The sequence below is a fragment of the Glycine soja genome, chromosome 18 (assembly GCF_004193775.1).
Source record: "Glycine soja cultivar W05 chromosome 18, ASM419377v2, whole genome shotgun sequence".
NCBI lineage: Eukaryota > Viridiplantae > Streptophyta > Magnoliopsida > Fabales > Fabaceae > Glycine > Glycine soja.
This window is the reverse complement of record NC_041019.1, coordinates 10,409,385-10,415,631: the sequence shown is the minus strand read 5'-3', so window position 1 is coordinate 10,415,631 and position 6,247 is coordinate 10,409,385.

Sequence of the window (6,247 nt, the reverse complement as noted above, 5' to 3'; positions counted from 1 at the left end):
TGAATATACGAAGGAGTTGTCGCAGCTCGAAATCACCTAGAAAGAGTGGTTGTTTGGTGACAAATTCAGCTACAATTTATAAGCAATTAGTATTATTAGAAAAACCTCTATAACTCTTCCTAATATACAAACCAGAAGATCCTTGAATCCTCATGTTCTTACCAAATATGCAGCCAACGGACCACTTGTTGACTGTTGAGTAATGGGTAGCTCCCAAGAGGACTTCAGGAGCTCTATACCACAGGGTTAGTATCTGAAAATAGATACATATATTGGCATACAAAGGTTTAATATTAACCAAGGTAGAGAAAAATAGACACAAAAAAAAATTCTAGATATATTTGTGGTATTCAAATTTAATTATTACTATAAAAAATAAATAAAGAATAAAAATATAAGATAATATTTGTATAATGATTCTACAATCTTATTTTATTTCGACTAATAATAATTTTTAAATTTTTCTCTTATAAAATAACTCATGGCACGAATATTAAAAAATGATGGTAAAACATTCTATAACAATATAATTTTATAAATGTAATTTTTTTATGATTTTAAATTCTACTGCTTTTTTGTTAGTGAATGTAAACATTTACACACAAAATACATGTGTACACACAACCACTCATAGAAAGAGAAATGAAATGAAATCCACCAACGTGTATATCAATACTTTACAGCATCACCATAAAGAATTTGAATATCATTCATAGAAAGAGAAATGAAATCCCTTAAGTTTTGCATTTATCCAATCCCAAGATCTATATTTGATTTCAGAAGTCGCAGAACCAATTAGCTTCTTCGCCACCCAAGATAATCTAATTTTGGCTATATATAACATTCGAAAATCGATATATATATATATATATATAACATACTATTTACTTAGGATCAATCTAATCTCGATTATAATATTCGAAAATGTATAAAAATACAATGATGAAAGCATTAAGAAAATCGATATAACATTGTTCTAACTATATTATCGACGCAATTGGAATTAAAATGTGAGTTTGGAAGGTGTGGCTTTGCACTTACAGGACTTCTGTTGCTGCTGCTATGGCTGCACTCCGATTCCGTCCACGCTGTAGTGGCGGAGGAAAAACTAAAAAAGCCCTAATTCTAAAACCCTTCATTTTGTTTTTATTATTTTTAAAGGGTTCATTGCAGGTTAACCCATTAAACTATTTGACCCGAATAAATTCAACAAGTCGCACCTAATTACCCAACTGAGAAGGGGCTTTCCCAAGTTTAACATGACTTCCCCAAAAGAAACAAAAACAAGACCACCTTTGAGGTTGGTTATTGGAAATTAGAAAATAGAAACTAAGCTTAAGTTTAAAATATACGGACCTCAACTCTCTCTCCTTAAATCTGCCTCATTGTTTTAGCCTTGGAGTCCGCGTTCCGTTAGCATCAGTTCATCTCCCTTGTCATTCACGTACCAAAAATAAATAAAACATAAGGCGCTGTCAGATTTTGAATTTTCTTTTATTTTTTATGCAGTGACCATTATATATTTTTCAATTCTAAAAATACTGTTTTCAATCCTACTCCAGCTTGATAGAATTACAGGAAGTTTGTAAATTTTTGTTTTTAATATACAACCCAATCGCAAGATTTACGATTTAACGTTAAGTTAAAATAAATTTAGGTCAATTGATCTATATGTGTAATTTCCTAAAACTAATTTAAATTATTAACAAATAAAAAACAAATAATTCATACAATATAAATGTTTTGTAATTGTGTTCAAAGTAAACTGTTATATACCATTTTTTTTTTGTTTTTCTATAATCACTCTAAAAAAATATGTCAAAAGTGAATTTTAATTAATTAACAATATAACAAAATTATATTCACATAATCACATTACATGTTTATTGTACTAAAAAATATTAACGAGAAGTTAAGTCTAACAAATGAAATTATATTCACATATTCAGCATTTACAAAATTAATTTTAAATGGAATTGGTTTTGCATATTTGATTTTGATTTTGGGTGATATAATTCATGTTTAGAGTTTTTTATTTTTAACACAAGTTAATAATAAAATTCAATATATATTTTTTTATCTAACATGTGATAGTCTCGATGTTTATCATAACATCATTTTGTCAAACAAATAAAGTTGACGGCAAAATCTAAAGATAATAAAGAAAAGTTTGAAGACTTTGACAAGCCAAATATTTGTTCAAATATTAAAATTAGAATTTAAAAAAAATAGAGACTAAAAACAATTAATCCGAAATGTTTTTTCTTTGTTTCTTCTTTCCTAAATGAGTATTAAAATAACTTTTAACAAAAACAATTCATCACTATTTAAATATAATTCTTTTTCTTTGTTTCTTCTTTCCTAAATAATTTTTTTATTAAATTTATTAACAAAAAATTCACATAATTAACAAATGAGGTTAAAAATAATAAAAAAATGAAAAATGTAATAAAAATAAATTACATGTGGATTATAATTAACTCTAAATTTAAAGACTTAAAACATAATTTTCGTGTCATGAAAATATTTTTATTTTCTGAAAAAATTGTTTAAAAATAATGAAAATTTCATTTTTTTTTAAATCCTACAAATATATGAGATAACTATAATTATTTAAATTAAACCACTATAACATATATTTTTAATAAATCAAATTAATATATACAAATATTTTAATTTACTTTAAATTTAAAGATAATACGATAATATAAATATAGTAGGATTTCATAGAATTTTTAAACAATATTCTCCATTTACCTTTTTAAGAAGAAAAAGACTAATTTTTTATTTTTATAATAATTAAATAAAAATATAATAATAAAAGATTTTAATTTTTTATGATATAATTGTTTTGACCAACATTCTATAAAAATTCTATAAAAGTAAAACTCTATTATTAAAAAAAAAATTTATTTTATTTTCAAATTAACTAATATCAAATAATTTATATAAATGTGTGTTATATTTAAATGATGATCATTAAATAATAAAATTAAAATTACAAAAATTCATTTTAAAAATTTAGTTTAATTTTTAAATGCTTACCTTTTGAATTTATTATTGTTTATTAATTATTTTATTTTTTAATTAAAATATAATTAATAACGCAATATTTTATTTTTTAAAAAAATATATGAATAATTAAAAAAAATTATATTAACATCGGTTTTTCAAGCAACCGATGTTAATGCATACACGTTAACATTGGTTTTCAAAAACCAATGTTAACGTGTATGCATTAACATCGATTTTTTGGAAAATCGATGTTAACATATCATACGTTAACATCGGTTTTTCAAAAATCGATGTTAACTAATGATGTTAACATCGGTTTTTGAAAAACCGATGTTAATGTCTATGCATTAACATCGGTTTTCTTGAAAATCGATGTTCAGAAGGATATTTTATTTACAAATATACCACCGCATTTAACTTAACATCGATTTTGGACAAAATCGATGTTAATAAGCCGATGTTAAAACTACTTTTTGTAGTAATGTTTGTTTGATCTTCTTTATTGCTTTGAAGTCTTGAAAATGAAGTACATGCACAAATAGGAGAAGTTGTGATAATTAAACATATCAGATTTTGTTCAAAATGACTGTTGCTAGTTGACTAAATATAAAAAGTAAGCAGCAACATATTAAGAAATTAAGAATAATGTTATTCTACCTAAAATTTTCATATAAGTTTGACATCAAGGAAAGAGATGTGCAACATATGGAAGGAAAGGATGTATCCTTTTTGCATTGCTTTTATTCTGACCCTATGATTATGCTAACACCACTTGTTAGACTTTAGTTGGTACAGTAGATGCCAACTTGAGTTTGCTTAAAAGAACCTAGAATCAAGCAGGTGAATGTGCTTTGGTGAAAATATCGATTGTTTTGTCCGCAGAGGAGATGGAAATCAACCAGATGGTGGCACTAATTATTTAACATGTTGATGTACAATGTGTTAATTAATTTCCATGTGCTTCATACACTCATGAAAAAAATTATTGCCAAAAATTTATATTGCACTTTCTATTGTCAAAATGAAGCGTAGTAGCTAAATGGTGTTCGGAACCCATATAACGCAGGGAATTGGTTAACCAATTAAAAGGAGAAAATTTTTAATGTGGGAATTATTGTACAACGCAAAAAAAATCATATGTAGCATAATTTTACGCAATTCAATAAATTTTTTTTTCATTTTAGCTCCTTAACCCATTGTCCTAGCATTTTCCATGAGATAATAAATGTAATTTCAAGTACAACTATACATGTGATGTTTAACATTTTTTTTTTTGCCTAATTCTTAATAAAAATGTTCCTAAAAACTTTTGTCAACATTCAAAAAATATCACCAAACTATGAATAAATGTTACTAATATGTTTTGCAACATTTTATCAAATATTGCATATAGTCCTTGTTACTAAAGCCTTTTCATGATATTTTCAAGCTTTAGCAACATGGGTTATACACAATATTTGATCAATTGTCAAAAAAAAAAAAATTAATAACATTTATTCATAATTTGACAATATTTTTTAAATGTTATCCAAGACTTTTAGTAATACTTTTACTAAATGTTAGACAAAAAAGTTACTAGAGGTCACATAGGTAGTAGTAGAGGTAGCATTAGCAAGAACCCAACATTAATGTTTTGTGCTAGAGCGGGATACAAAAACTTTAATTTTGCTAGGCCAAGAAATAAGAGAATTTTCCAAAAAGAAAAAAGAAAAAATAACTAGTTGTTGACCAATTATATATTGGATCACTAGCCATTGGAGTATTATAAGACTTAACTACTAATTTGGTTCCTAAATTATTAAGATGTCTCATTCAGATCTACTAATTTTTTAAAATGTTTCAATCCCATCTATTTCATCCAATTGAGGATGACATCATTAGGATTGAGAATTTCAATAATTTTTGTTTAAGAGTTGTTGTCATTTTTAACCATTACTATATTTATTATTTGAAAATTAAAAATTATAAGAAAAATTTATAGGTTATGAGGGCACTCCTTTCATTTGTAGATTCTTCCAACTCACAATAGAGATCTAACCAGATCTCCTATTTTGGCAACATAATTGAATGCTCTTGGATGTGTTTTGCTCATTTTTTAAAGGTGAAGAGAACCCCTCAACCAATTTGATGAAATAGGTCCAAAAATCAAGATAGAGAAAAGACAAAACGAAGTTGGGCTTGACATGTTGCAGTTGCCAGGGACCAAGTATCTCGGCCTTTTTACCAATTAGGGGTAAAAAAATTTCCAATTCTCCAATCAGGGGTATATTTTAAAAAATTATCCAAAATGGGATAAGTCGTAATAGGTATTACGACTTCTAACTCAGAAGTCATAATACCTGTTACGACTTGTTATTTTTTTAATTTTTTAACTGAAATCGTAAAAATATTTACGACTTCAATGCAAATCTTTTTTTTTTACGACTTTCATTTTTAAAACGAAAGTCGTATTTTGCTTTACAACTTTAAAGTTATAAAACTATTTTATTCTTTTTTTAAAATTTTTTTAAAGGTTTACGATTCAGAGTTGTAAACCTATTTTTTTTAAGAAAAAACTACTTTTTTACTATTTGTAGACATGTTTTTGTTTTGTTAACCTATTTTTTTTCTTTTCGTAAATCTTTCTCTCAATTGTAATTCACCGGCATTCGTCTTCTTCGTATCTCTTTTTATTTGTAGACATGTTTTTGTTTTGTTAACCTATTTTTTTTCTTTTCGTAAATCTTTCTCTCAATTGTAATTCGCCGGCATTCATCTTCTTCGTATCTCTTTTTCTCAATTGATTTGCGTAGGGTTTTGATTTGCACATCTGACCCGCCTGAGCGTCATTAAAGTTCTAAGTCTCATTCTTCTCCTTGGTCACCGCTTCAATAACCGTAAGCGACTTTTGAGTACTCGTTATAGTGTCAGATCTCTGCTTCATCTGAAGCTTCCTCCAACAGCTTCACCTTGTGAATGGGTCTATGTCCTTCTCTTTGGCGAGAGCACTGAACTTATTTTGAGAATGATAACCTCAACGTACGTCGTCGTTTGGGTCAGTCTCGTGGCGGTGCATGCATGACGTAGACAACGAAGGTCGTCGTCAACAGGGTTTGGTGGAGGATATGGGAAAGTGGGAAGAAGAGGGTTTGGATTGATGAGGATTTGATGTTGCAGTCATGGGATTCGATTTGTGAGAGAGAGAGAGAGAGAGGAGAATCTGAGAAGGAGCTATGCAGCACAAGTTTTGCTG